This window comes from Oncorhynchus gorbuscha, linkage group LG05 (assembly GCF_021184085.1).
Source record: "Oncorhynchus gorbuscha isolate QuinsamMale2020 ecotype Even-year linkage group LG05, OgorEven_v1.0, whole genome shotgun sequence".
NCBI lineage: Eukaryota > Metazoa > Chordata > Actinopteri > Salmoniformes > Salmonidae > Oncorhynchus > Oncorhynchus gorbuscha.
Window position 1 is genome coordinate 1,013,086 of NC_060177.1, and position 15,107 is coordinate 1,028,192.

A 15,107-nucleotide genomic window follows, 5' to 3' on the forward strand; every position below is an offset into this window, starting at 1 on the left:
GTAGTGCACTACATAGGGAATAGGGCCCTGGTCTAAAGTAGTGCACTACATAGGGAATAGGGCCCTGGTCTAAAGTAGTGCACTATATAAGGAATATGGGCCTGGTCTAAAGTAGTGCACTATATAGGGAATAGGGTTCCATAGGGCTCAGGTCTAAAGTAGTGCACTATATAGGGAATATGGTCCAATTGGGACGTAATAAAGAAATCTGTTGGCTCTATGATGTGAAGGATAATAATTTATTTCCTGATTCTTTCAAATACAGCCACCCATCTACCAATGAAATCTTTGGGATCTGATTGGATGTTGGCCAATACCAAGGTTTCTGGATTCTTCAGGGTCAACTATGACATGAGTAACTGGGACCGGCTCCTCACCCAGCTCAGCGCAGACCATGAGGTATCAGTCCATAAGATAATGTCCTCCTCACCCAGCTCAGCACAGACCATGAGGTATCAGTCCATAAGATAATGTCCTCCTCACCCAGCTCAGCACAGACCATGAGGTATCAGTCCATATGATAATGTCCTCCTCACCCAGCTCAGCACAGACCATGAGGTAACAGTCCATATGATAATGTCCTCCTCACCCAGCTCAGCACAGACCATGAGGTAACAGTCCATAAGATAATGACCTCCTCACCCAGCTCAGCACAGACCATGAGGTATCAGTCCATAAGATAATGTCCTCCTCACCCAGCTCAGCACAGACCATGAGGTATCAGTCCATAAGATAATGTCCTCCTCACCCAGCTCAGCACAGACCATGAGGTAACAGTCCATATGATAATGACCTCCTCACCCAGCTCAGCACAGACCATGAGGTATCAGTCCATATGATAATGTCCTCCTCACCCAGCTCAGCACAGACCATGAGGTATCAGTCCATATGATAATGATGCTTTCTAACCTGCTAAATTACTATGTCCCAGGAAGACCAGCACAAAGCCTGCTGACTGTCCCAATATGGAAACCAGACATATTTCAATGTCCCTGTGTTTATATTCAGGTCATTCCAGTGATCAACAGAGCCCAGGTTGTGGATGATGCTTTTAACCTGGCTAGGTGAGTCCTCTCCCACACAGCTTAGTCTTCTGTCTATATTCTGTCTGTATGTAGACTACCTGTAAAGTCCTCTGTCTATATGTAAACTACCTGTAAAGTCCTCTTTATGTAGACTACCTGTAAAGTCCTCTGTCTATATGTAAACTACCTGTAAATTCCTCTGTCTATATTCTGTCTGTATGTAAACTACCTGTAAATTCCTCTGTCTATATTCATTTATTCTGTCTGTATGTAGACTACCTGTAAATTCCTCTGTCTATATTCAGTCTGTATGTAAACTATCTGTAAAGTCCTCTGTCTATATTCTGTCTGTATGTAAACTACCTGTAAAGTCCTCTATCTGTATTCTGTCTGTATGTAAACTACCTGTAAAGTCCTCTGTCTGTATGTATACTACCTGTAAAGTCCTCTGTCTGTATGTAGACTACCTGTAAAGTCCTCTGTCTATATTCTGTCTATATGTAAACTACCTGTAAAGTCCTCTGTCTATATGTAGACTACCTGTAAAGTCCTCAGTCTATATGTAGACTACCTGTAAAGTCCTCTGTCTATATGTAAACTACCTGTAAAGTCCTCTGTCTATATGTAGACTACCTGTAAAGTCCTCAGTCTATATGTAGACTACCTGTAAAGTCCTCTGTCTATATGTAAACTACCTGTAAAGTCCTCTGTCTATATGTAGACTACCTGTAAAGTCTTCTGTCTATATGTAAACTACCTGTAAAGTCCTCTATCTATATGTAAACTACCTGTAAAGTCCTCTGTCTATATTTTGTCTATATGTAGACTACCTGTAAAGTCCTCTGTCTATATGCTGTCTGTATGTAAACTACCTGTAAAGTCCTCTGTCTGTATGTAAACTACCTGTAAAGTCCTCTGTCTGTATGTAGACTACCTGTAAAGTCCTCTGTCTATATGTAAACTACCTGTAAAGTCCTCTATCTATATGTAAACTATCTGTAAAGTCCTCTGTCTATATTCTGTCTATATGTAGACTACCTGTAAAGTCCTCTGTCTATATGCTGTCTGTATGTAAACTACCTGTAAAGTCCTCTGTCTGTATGTAAACTACCTCTAAAGTCCTCTGTCTATATGTAAACTACCTGTAAAGTCCTCTGTCTGTATGTAGACTACCTGTAAAGTCCTCTGTCTATATGTAAACTACCTGTAAAGTCCTCTGTCTGTATGTAAACTACCTCTAAAGTCCTCTGTCTATATGTAAACTACCTGTAAAGTCCTCTGTCTATATGTAAACTACCTGTAAAGTCCTCTGTCTATATGTAAACTACCTGTAAAGTCCTCTGTCTGTATGTAAACTACCTCTAAAGTCCTCTGTCTATATGTAAACTACCTGTAAAGTCCTCTGTCTATATGTAAACTACCTGTAAAGTCCTATGTCTATATGTAGACTACCTGTAAAGTCCTCTGTCTATATGTAAACTACCTGTAAAGTCCTCTGTCTGTATGTAGACTACCTGTAAAGTCCTCTGTCTATATGTAGACTACCTGTAAAGTCCTCTGTCTATATGTAAACTACCTGTAAAGTCCTCTGTCTGTATGTAAACTACCTCTAAAGTCCTCTGTCTGTATGTAAACTACCTCTAAAGTCCTCTGTCTATATGTAAACTACCTGTAAAGTCCTCTGTCTGTATGTAAACTACCTCTAAAGTCCTCTGTCTATATGTAAACTACCTGTAAAGTCCTCTGTCTGTATGTAAACTACCTCTAAAGTCCTCTGTCTATATGTAAACTACCTGTAAAGTCCTCTGTCTATATGCTGTCTGTTGCTGTCAGTACCATTTCAGCAGGTGTAATTCCTGGTTGATACCATTGTAGTTGAAGAATAAAGGTGTTTGTGATGTTTTTCTGTCTTGGTCCACGTCAGGGCGAGGATAGTCAGCACTATACTGGCTCTGAGAACCACCCTATTCCTTCAGAGGGAGAGAGAGTACATGCCCTGGCAAACAGCTGACAGGAACCTGGGCTACTTCTTCCTCATGTTCGACCGCAGCGAGGTCTACGGACCCATGCAGGTCAGTGTTATATCTGGGTCCTATATGGCACCCTATTCCTTATGCAGTACTTTGACCAGATCACTATATGGCACCCTATTCCTTATGCAGTACTTTGACCAGATCACTATATGGCACCCTATTCCTTATGCAGTACTTTGACCAGATCACTATATGGCACCCTATTCCTTATGCAGTACTTTGACCAGATGACTATATGGCACCCTATTCCTTATGCAGTACTTTGACCAGATCACTATATGGCACCCTATTCCTTATGTAGTACTTTGACCAGATCACTATATGGCACCCTATTCCTTATGCAGTACTTAGACCAGATCACTATATGGCACCCTATACCTTATGCAGATACTTTGACCAGATCACTATATGGCACCTTATGCAGTACTTTGACCTATTCCTTATGCAGTACTTTGACCAGATCACTATATGGCACCCACTATTCACCCTTTATGTAGTACTTTGACCAGATCACTATATGGCACCCTATTCCTTATGTAGTACTTTGACCAGATCACTATATGGCACCCTATTCCTTATGCAGTACTTTGATAATAATAATAATATATGCCATTTAGCAGACGCTTTTATCCAAAGCGACTTACAGTCATGTGTGCATACATTCTACGTATGGGTGGTCCCGGGGATCGAACCCACTACCCTGGCGTTACAAGCGCCATGCTTTACCAACTGAGCTACAGAAGGACCACTTTGACCAGATCACCTTATGGCACCCTATTCATTTGGCCACTATATGGAATAGAGTTCCATCTGGGACATAGCAGTAGACTACTGAATATTTTTTAATAGCAAAATATGCTACTAAGATCAACTCTGTTCCATTTTTATTGACACTGAGGAATGCAAATGATAATGTCATCCAATATCTCTGATATGTTGTGATGCAGCGAGTTCTGTTCTTATCTTTCAGACTTACCTCAATAAACAGGGAGTTCTGTCCTTATCTTTCAGGCTTACCTCAATAAACAGGGAGTTCTGTCCTTATCTTTCAGGCTTACCTCAATAAACAGGGAGTTCTGTTCTTATCTTTCAGGCTTACCTCAATAAACAGCTAGTTCTGTCCTTATCTTTCAGGCTTACCTCAATAAACAGCTAGTTCTGTTCTTATCTTTCAGGCTTACCTCAATAAACAGGGAGTTCTGTCCTTATCTTTCAGACTTACCTCAATAAACAGGGAGTTCTGTCCTTATCTTTCAGGCTTACCTCAATAAACAGGGAGTTCTGTCCTTATCTTTCAGGCTTACCTCAATAAACAGGGAGTTCTGTCCTTATCTTTCAGGCTTACCTCAATAAACAGGGAGTTCTGTCCTTATCTTTCAGGCTTACCTCAATAAACAGGGAGTTCTGTCCTTATCTTTCAGGCTTACCTCAATAAACAAGTCACGCCTCTTTTCAACCACTTCAAGACTATCACTGCTGACTGGACTAAGATTCCTGAGAAACACACTGACCAGTAAGAACGTCTACCTTTCACAATGTTGATGGATACAAAGAGAAAATGTCACGATAGTTAGAAATTATTTTTAGAAGACAAAACACTCAGTCAGTTCAAAATGACTGTTTTCATCCAGTTATGATGAATGGACTCAATAAGTCAGAAGGTGTGAGGTCAGTATACCATTAAGAGTTTCTTCTGTTTCATTTGTATGTTCCTCGCGTCTCCAGGTACAACCAGGTGAATGCCATCTCTATAGCCTGCAGTACAGGAGTAGCAGGCTGTGAGGAGCTGACTACAGGCTGGTTCAAAGACTGGATGAAAACGCCCGAGAACAACAGGTACAGAGATCCTTCTCCTCTCCTCTCCTCTCCTCTCCTCTCCTCTCCTCTCCTCTCAACAGGTCCTCTCCTCTCCTCTCCTCTCCTCTCCTCTCCCTCTCCTCTCCTCTCCTCTCCTCTCCTCTCCTCTCCTCTCCTCTCCTCTCCTCTCCTCTCCTCTCCTCTCCTCTCCTCTCCTCTCCTCTCCTCCCTCTCCTCTCCTCTCCTCTCCTCTCTCTCCTCTCCTCTCCTCTTCTCTCTCTTCCTCTCCTCTCCTCCTCTCCTCTCCTCTCCTCTTCCTCTTCTCTCTCCTCTCTCCTCTCTTCTCCTCTTCCTCTCTTCTTCTCTTCTCTCTCAAATCAAATAAAATAAAATCAAATGTATTCATATAGCCCTTCATAGTACATCAGCTGATATCTCAAAGTGCTGTACAGAAACCCAACCTAAAACCCCAAACAGCAAGCAATGCAGGTGTAGAAGCACGGTGGCTAGGAAAAACTCCCTAGAAAGGCCAAGACCTAGGAAGAAACCTAGTGAGGAACCAGGCTATGTGGGGTGGCCAGTCCTCTTCTGGCTGTGCCGGGTGGAGATTATAACAGAACATGGCCAAGATGTTCAAATGTTCATAAATGACCAGCATGGTCAAATAATAATAATCACAGGCAGAACAGTTGAAACTGGAGCAGCAGCACGGCCAGGTGGACTGGGGACAGCATGGAATTATCATGCCAGGTAGTCCTGGGGCATGTTCCTAGGGAACATCTCTCTGAGAGAGAGAAAGAAAGAGAGAAAGAGAGAATTAGAGAGAACATACTTAAATTAACACAGGACACCGGATAGGACAGGAGAAGTACTCCAGATATAACAAACTGACCCTAGCCCCCCAACACATAAACTACTGCAGCATAAATACTGGAGGCTGAAACAGGAGGGGTCCTCTCCTATCCTATACTCCTCCTCCTCAACCCTAGTGTTGAAGACAGTTATTGATCCCAACCCTAGTGTTGAACTGACCCAACCCTGTGTTGAAGACTGTGATCCCAACCCTAGTGTTGAAGGCTGTTATTGATCTCAACCCTGATGTGATGATCTCGTTTACATTGTCTGGTCCAGGATTCACCCCAACCTGAGGCAGACGGTGTACTGCAGCGCCATCGCAGCAGGAGGGGTGGAGGAGTGGGACTTCGCCTGGAGGATGTACAGAGAGGCTTCCATTGCCTCTGAGGCTGACAAGCTGATGTATTCCCTGGCCTGCACCAGGGATCCCTGGTTACTGAACAGGTGAGGATGACCTCTGGCCTGCACCAGGGTTCCCTGGTTACTGAACAGGTGAGGATGACCTCTGGCCTGCACCAGGGTTCCCTGGTTACTGAACAGGTGAGGATGACCTCTGGCCTGCACCAGGGTTCCCTGGTTACTGAACAGGTGAGGATGACCTCTGGCCTGCACCAGTGTTCCCTGGTTACTGAACAGGTAAGGATGACCTCTGGCCTGCACCAGGGTTCCCTGGTTACTGAACAGGTGAGGATGACCTCTGGCCTGCACCAGGGTTCCCTGGTTACTGAACAGGTGAGGATGACCTCTGGCCTGCACCAGGGTTCCCTGGTTACTGAACAGTTGAAGAGGACCCAGCCTGTGTCCTAAATTGAACCCTATTCCTTATATACTGAACACTACTGCTCTATGGGCCCTCTATGTTTCCTCTATGAGCCCTCTATGTGCCCTCTATGTGCCAATATCCTTCTATGGGCCCTTACCCTCTATGAACCCTCTATGAGCCCTCTATGTACCCTCTATGGCCCTCTATGAGACCTCTGGCCTGAGCCCTCTAGGGCCCTTCCCTCTATGAGCCCTCTATGAGCCCTCTATGTGCCCTCTATACTCCCTCTATGTGCCCTCTATGAGACCTCTATGAGCCCTCTATGAGCCCTCTATGGGCCCACTATGTGCCCTCTATGAGCCCTCTATGAGCCCTCTATGAGCCCTCTATGAGCCCTCTATACTCCCCTCTATGTGCCCTCTATGAGACCTCTATGAGCCCTCTATGAGCCCTCTATGGGCCCACTATGTGCCCTCTATGTGCCCTCTATACTCCCTCTATGTGCCCTCTATGAGACCTCTATGAGCCCTCTATGAGCCCTCTATGGGCCCACTATGTGCCCTCTATGAGCCCTCTATGAGCCCTCTATGAGCCCTCTATACTCCCTCTATGTGCCCTCTATGAGACCTCTATGAGCCCTCTATGAGCCCTCTATGGGCCCACTATGTGCCCTCTATGAGCCCTCTATGAGCCCTCTATGAGCCCTCTATGAGCCCTCTATGTGCCCTCTATGCTCCCTCTATGTGCCCTCTATGAGCCCTCTATGTGCCCTCTATGCTCCCTCTATGAGCCCTCTATGTGCCCTCTATGCTCCCTCTATGTGCCCTCTATGTGCCCTCTATGAGCCCTCTATGAGCCCTCTATGCTCCCCTCTATGTGCCCTCTATGAGACCTCTATGAGCCCTTTATGAGCCCTCTATGGGCCCACTATGTGCCCAATGGGTTCTGGTCAAAGTAATGCAGTGTGTTTGAATCAAATAGTATTAGTTGATCAATGTAGTTGTGCAGGATCATTCAGGATGGATCTGATCTGTGTGTTTGGGTTTCAGGTATCTGAACTACTGTCTGGATCCAGAGAAGATTCGGAAACAGGATGCCACATTCACCATTGTGTACATTGCTGGTAATGTTGTGGGCCAGTCTTTGGCTTGGGACTTTGTCAGAACCAACTGGAACCACTTATTTAATGAGTGAGTAGGATCTAACATATCTATAATGCATCTGTCTGATGTGAACACTGCAGTTATTCATTCTAATGTTTACATCCCAAATGGCACCCTAATCCCTATATAGTGCACTACCACTGGTCAAATTTAGTGACAACCTAATCCCTATGTAGTACACTACCACTGGTCAAATTTAGTGACAACCTAATCCCTATGTAGTACACTACCACTGGTCAAGGGTAGTGACAACCTAATCCCTATGTAGTACACTACCACTGGTCAAATTTAGTGACAACCTAATCCCTATATAGTACACTACCACTGGTCAAATTTAGTGGCACCTAATCCCTGTGTAGTACACTACCACTGGTCAAATTTAGTGGCAACCTAATCCCTATGTAGTACACTACCACTGGTCAAATTTAGTGGCACCTAATCCCTATGTAGTACCTACCACTGGTCAAATTTAGTGGCACCCTAATCCCTGTGTAGTACACTACCACTGGTCAAATTTAGTGGCAACCTAATCCCTATGTAGTACACTACCACTGGTCAAATTTAGTGGCACCCTAATCCCTGTGTAGTACACTACCACTGGTCAAATTTAGTGGCACCCTAATCCCTATGTAGTACACTACCACTGGTCAAATTTAGTGGCAACCTAATCCCTATGTAGTACACTACCACTGGTCAAATTTAGTGGCACCCTAATCCCTATGTAGTACACTACCACTGGTCAAATTTAGTGACAACCTAATCCCTATGAGTACACTACCACTGGTCAAATTTAGTGACAACCTAATCCCTATGTAGTACACTACCACTGGTCAAGGGTAGTGGCACCCTAATCCCTATGTAGTACACTACCGCTGGTCAAATTTAGTGACAACCTAATCCCTATGTAGTACAGGTCAAGGGTGTGGCACCTAATCCCTATGTAGTACACTACCACTGGTCAAATTTAGTGACAACCTAATCCCTGTAGTACTACCACTGGTCAAATTTAGTGACAACCTAATCCCTAGAGTACACTACCACTGGTCAAGGGTAGTGGCACCTAATCCTATGTAGTACGCTACCACTGGTCAAATTTAGTGACAACCTAATCCCTATGTGTACATTGGTCAAATTTAGTGGCAACCTAATCCCTATGTGGGTCAAATTTAGTGGCACCTAATCCCTATGTAGTACACTACCACTGGTCAAATTTAGTGGCACTAATTGTAGTACACTACCACTGGTCAAATTTAGTGACAACCTAATCCCTATGTAGTACACTACCACTGGTCAAATTTAGTGACAACCTAATCCCTATGTGACTACCACTGGTCAGTGGCACCTAATCCCATGTAGTACACTACCACTGGTCAAGGGTGCACCCTAATCTGTCTGGTCAAATTTAGTGACAACCTAATCCCTGTAGTACACTACCACTGGTCATTTAGTGGCACCCTAATCCCTTTACACTACCCAAATGGCACCCTAATCCCTATGTAGTACACTACCACTGGTCAAATTTAGTGACAACCTAATCCCTATGTAGTACACTACCACTGGTCAAATTTAGTGACCTAACCTATGTAGTCCTACCACTGGTCATGGCACCCTAATCCCTATGTAGTACACTACCACTGGTCAAATGTGTAATCAACACTACCACTGGTCAAGGGTAGTGGCACCCTAATCCTATGTAGTACACTACCACTGGTCAAATTTAGTGGCACCCTAACCTAATCCACTATGGTCATAGTGGCACCCTAATCCCTATGTAGTACACTACTGGTCAAATTTAGTGGTAATCCCTATGTGTACACTACCACTGGTCAAGGGTAGTGGCACCTAATCCCTATGTAGTACACTACCACTGGTCAAGGGTAGTGGCACCTAATCCCTATGTAGTACACTACCACAACCTGGTCAACCTCTGGTCAAGGGTAGTGACAACCTAATCCCTATGTAGTACACTACCACTGGTCAAATTTAGTGACAACCTAATCCCTATGTAGTACACTACCACTGGTCAAATTTAGTGGCACCTAATCCCTATGTAGTACACTACCTCTGGTCAAGGGTAGTGGCACCCTAATCACTCTATAGTATACTACCTCCGGTCATATAGGGTCATGTTATAGGCCAGTCTTTGGCTTGGGACTTTGTCAGAGCCAACTGGCTTGGGATTTTATCCATTACGTTTTAATGTGTTGAATGTTGACCGTATTTCTGTCTCCTCATCTTGTAGTTATGGAGGGGGATCGTTGTCCTTCGCACGGCTCATTGATGGAATCACCAGGCGCTTCTCCTCAGAGTTTGAACTGAAACAGGTACAACCCATTCAGAGCTTCTGTGTCTCTGTGTGACTGTGATCCAACCCCAGACGTCCTGTTGACTTCCTGGTTGGTGATGTCACGCTGCTGTAATTAACATAATAAGAGTGAAACCTCCTGACGTGTAAACAGGTATAATGAGAGATGTTGACTTCCTGGTTGGTGATGTCACGCTGCTGTAATTAACACAATAAGAGTGATACCTCCTGACGTGTTAACAGGTATAATGAGAGATGTTGACTTCCTGGTTGGTGATGTCACGCTGCTGTAATTAACACAATAAGAGTGTTACCTCCTGACGTGTTAACAGGTATAATGAGAGATGTTGACTTCCTGGTTGGTGATGTCACGCTGCTGTAATTAACACAATAAGAGTGATACCTCCTGACGTGTTAACAGGTATAATGAGAGATGTTGACTTCCTGGTTGGTGATGTCTCGCTGCTGTAATTAACATATTAAGAGCGATACCTCCTGACGTGTAAACAGGTATAATGAGAGATGTTGACTTCCTGGTTGGTGATGTCACGCTGCTGTAATTAACACAATAAGAGTGATACCTCCTGACGTGTAAACAGGTATAATGAGAGATGTTGACTTCCTGGTTGGTGATGTCACGCTGCTGTAATTAACATAATACGAGTGATACCTCCTGACGTGTTAACAGGTATAATGAGAGATGTTGAAAAATTAACATAATGCTCTGGTTAATGGAGAGAAAAAATAAAATAAAAATGGCAGCACACTGGTGGTCCAGATGCTTCCAAACATTTAATGGATCTATTAAACAACGTTTCAGTAAAATATACCTTTATCCGGGTGGACACGGTCATCATCTAGGAAACAGAAACTCTCAGGCAAACATGGGCCAAATGTCCCTTCCCCTTCAGAAATACATTAATACTGTCTTAATAACCTGTCAATTATCTGATCTTATATATTAATACTGTCTTAATAACCTGTCAATTATCTGGTCCTATATATTAATACTGTCTTAATAACCTGTCAATTATCTGGTCCTATATATTAATACTGTGTTAATAACCTGTCCATTCTCTGGTCCAATAGGTTAATACAGTGTTAATATCCTGTCCATTCTCTGGTCCAATAGATGAATACTGTGTTAATAACCTGTCCATTCTCTGGTCCAATAGATTAATACTGTGTTAATAACCTGTCCATTATCTGGTCCTATAGATTAATACTGTGTTAATAACCTGTCCATTATCTGGTCCTATAGATTAATACTGTGTTAATAACCTGTCCATTATCTGGTCCTATAGATTAATACTGTGTTAAAAGCCTGTCCATTCTCTGGTCCTATATATTAATACTGTCTTAATAACCTGTCCATTATCTGGTCCTATAGATGAATACTGTCTTAATAACCTGTCCATTATCTGGTCCTATAGGTTAATACTGTCTCAATAACCTGTCCATTCGCTGGTCTTATAGATGAATACTGTGTTAATGACCTGTCCATTATCTGGTCCTATAGATTAATACTGTGTTAATAACCTGTCCATTCTCTGGTCCTATAGATTAATACTGTGTTAATAACCTGTCCATTCTCTGGTCCTATAGATGAATACTGTGTTAATAGCCTGTCCATTCTCTGGTCCTATAGATGAATACTGTGTTAATAGCCTGTCCATTCTCTGGTCCTATAGATGAATACTGTGTTAATAGCCTGTCCATTCTCTGGTCCTATAGATGAATACTGTGTTAATAGCCTGTCCATTCTCTGGTCCTATAGATGAACACTGTGTTTAATAGCCTGTCCATTCTCTGGTCCTATAGATGAATACTGTGTTAATAGCCTGTCCATTCTCTGGTCCTATAGATGAATACTGTGTTAATAGCCTGTCCATTCTCTGGTCCTATAGATGAATACTGTGTTAATAGCCTGTCCATTCTCTGGTCCTATAGTTGCAGCTGTTCATTGAGGAGAATGCAGAGCAGGGTTTTGGTTCAGCCACACTAGCAGTGGACCAGGCCCTGGAGAGAACCAAAGCCAACATGAAGTGGGTTGCAGAGAACAAGGCAGATGTCTACAAATGGTTCACTGATAATTCAGCATAAACTTATTTGTGGACTGTTTGGAGTTTCAATTCATTTGTGGAGAATGCAAGCATTTAGTGTTTCATCATGTGGAATTCATGATTTTTCTGAAATGTTTGCAGATAATTTTTACCCAGAACCAATAAAGTTTACATTGTAAATATATATATATATAATATATTGTTTTGTGTAAAAAAAAAGTAGAGAGTAGAGTTTGAGTCAGGAGAGTGTTAAGTCAAACAGTTTCAGCTTTATAATATAGTCTTTAAAGAGGAACTATACAAGACAGGAAGAGGGGAGGAGAGGAGAGAGGAAAGGAGAAGAGCTCTCCTCTCCTTCAGTTTACTACCTTCCTCATCAGTCAGGGACCAACACCTCTCCTCTCCTCTCCTCTCCTCTCCTCTCCTCTCCTCTCCTCTCCTCTCCTCTCCTCTCCTCTCCTCTCCTCTCCTCTCCTCTCCTCTCCTTCCTTTACTCCTTCCTCTCAGTCTCCAACTCCTCTCCTCTCCTCTCCTTCTTTACTACCTTCCTCATCAGTCAGGGACCAACACCTCTCCTCTCCTCTCCCTCCTCTCCTCTCCTCTCCTCTCCTCTCCTCTCCTCTCCTCTCCTCTCCTCTCCTCTCCTCTCCTCTCCTCTCCTCTCTCCTCTCCTTCAGTTTACTACCTTCCTCATCAGTCAGGGACCAACACCTCTCCTCTCCTCTCCTCTCCTCTCCTCTCCTCTCCTCTCCTCTCCTCTCTCCTCTCCTCTCCTCTCCTCTCCTCTCCTTCCTTCAGTTTACTACCTTCCTCATCAGTCAGGGACCAACATACTCTCCTCTCCTCTCCTCTCCTCTCCTCTCCTCTCCTCTCCTCTCCTCTCCTCTCCCTCTCCTCTCCTCTCCTCTCCTCTCCTCTCCTCTCCTTCAGTTTACTTCATCCCTCTGAAGCTGAAGCTTTTCCCTTCATTAGTGGTCTATATCCTCTCTGTCATCATCCCTCTGAAGCGGACATTTGACTAAATAGCATGAGATGGGCCCAGAATGTCCCAGAATGCCCTGTGTTATAGAGACTGCACTGAGCCAGCGAGCCGTGCTCCTCCCATTGCGTGTCAACGGTCAGGGGAATCTGTTGTCTGTAATCCCAACATGGAAGCTAGCAGCTAGAGGACGAGCCCAGATGATGAAGGGCAGAGAGACACAGCCCGGACTACTACACTACAACTCCACTGCAGCTCAGATCACATTCCCCACATTCACCTTGCTGATGGCCTAGTTTCTATAGCCTTTGATTGGGACGGTTGAACTGCATCGTTTACACAGCCAGGACTACTACACTACAACTCCCCTGCAGCTCAGATCACATTCCCCACATTCACCTTGCTGATGGCCTAGTTTCTATAGCCTTTGATTGGGACGGTTGAACTGCATCGTTTACACAACAACCTACTGCTAAAGATCAATGACAACTACATGTATTTCTCCACACTAGATAGTTATTTCTCTATGTTGGGTCTGCAGTGGTCCACACAGAGTAACCTGTCAGTCACGCTGGGGCCAGTGTGCATGGTGGAATGTGATTGGTTGGGTGGATGGCTTGAAGGCTGGGTGGGGAGAATGTGGAGGTGGAGCTAAGGCATGTAGGGGGAGGGGTAAATGGAGAGTGGGCACTGTGTTGCTCTAAATTTAGCCAATGGCTCGGCTGGGGTGGAGCTAATCCTCTTTGGCCTGAATTAGGATTACCAGGCAGCTTTACCAGAATGATGCCTCTATGAAATCAAATGAAATTGTATTTGTACGCGGTAATAACATGGCTATATACACAGGAAGTACCAGTACTGAGTCAATGTGGAGGGGTACCAGGTAATAACATGGTTATATACAGGGAGGTAATAACATGGTTATATATAGGGAGTACCAGGTAATAACATGGCTATATACAGGGAGGTAATAACATGGCTATATACACAGGAAGTACCAGTACTGAGTCAATGTGGAGGGGTACCAGGTAATAACATGGTTATATACAGGGAGGTAATAACATGGTTATATACAGGGAGTACCAGGTAATAACATGGCTATATACAGGGAGGTAATAACATGGCTATATACACAGGAAGTACCAGTACTGAGTCAATGTGGAGGGGTACCAGGTAATAACATGGCTATATACAGGGAGTATAAGGTAATAACATGGTTATATACAGGAAGTACCAGGTAATAACATGGCTATATACAGGGAGTACCAGGTAATAACATGGCTATATACAGGGAGTATAATGTAATAACATGGTTATATACAGGGAGGTAATAACATGGTTATATACAGGAAGTACCAGGTAATAACATGGCTATATACAGGGATTACCAGGTAATAACATGGCTATATACAGGGAGTACCAGGTAATAACATGGTTATATACAGGGAGTGCCAGGTAGTAACATGGCTATATAAAGGGAGTACCAGGTAATAACATGGTTATATACAGGGAGTACCAGGTAATAACATGGTTATATACAGGGAGGTAATAACATGGTTATATACAGGAAGTACCAGGTAATAACATGGCTATATACAGGGAGTACCAGGTAATAACATGGCTATATACAGGGAGTATAAGGTAATAACATGGTTATAAACAGGGAGGTAATAACATGGTTAAATACAGGGAGTATAAGGTAATAACATGGCTATATACAGGAGTATAAGGTAATAACATGGTTATATACAGGAGGTAATAACATGGTTATATACAGGGAGTACCAGGTAACAACATGGGTATATACAGGGAGTACCAGGTAATAACATGGTTATATACAGGGAGTACCAGGTAATAATATGGTTATATACAGGGAGGTAATAACATGGTTATATACAGGAGTACCAGGTAATAACATGACTATATACAGGGGTACCAGGTAATAACATGGTTATATACAGGGGGTACCAGGTAATAACATGGTTATATACATGGGGTACCAGGTAATAACATGGTTATATACAGGGAGTACCAGGTAATAACATGGTTATATACAGGAAGTACCAGTTAATAACATGACTATATACAGGGAGTACCAGGTAATAAAATGACTATATACAGGGA

At 43.4% G+C, this 15,107-nt stretch overlaps 1 pseudogene; it reads left to right on the top strand.

Moving 5' to 3' along the window:
- LOC124035354 overlaps positions 1 to 12,188 on the top strand; it is a 48,045-nt pseudogene extending 35,857 nt beyond the window's left edge.
- Positions 12,189 to 15,107: the final 2,919 nt, after the last annotated feature.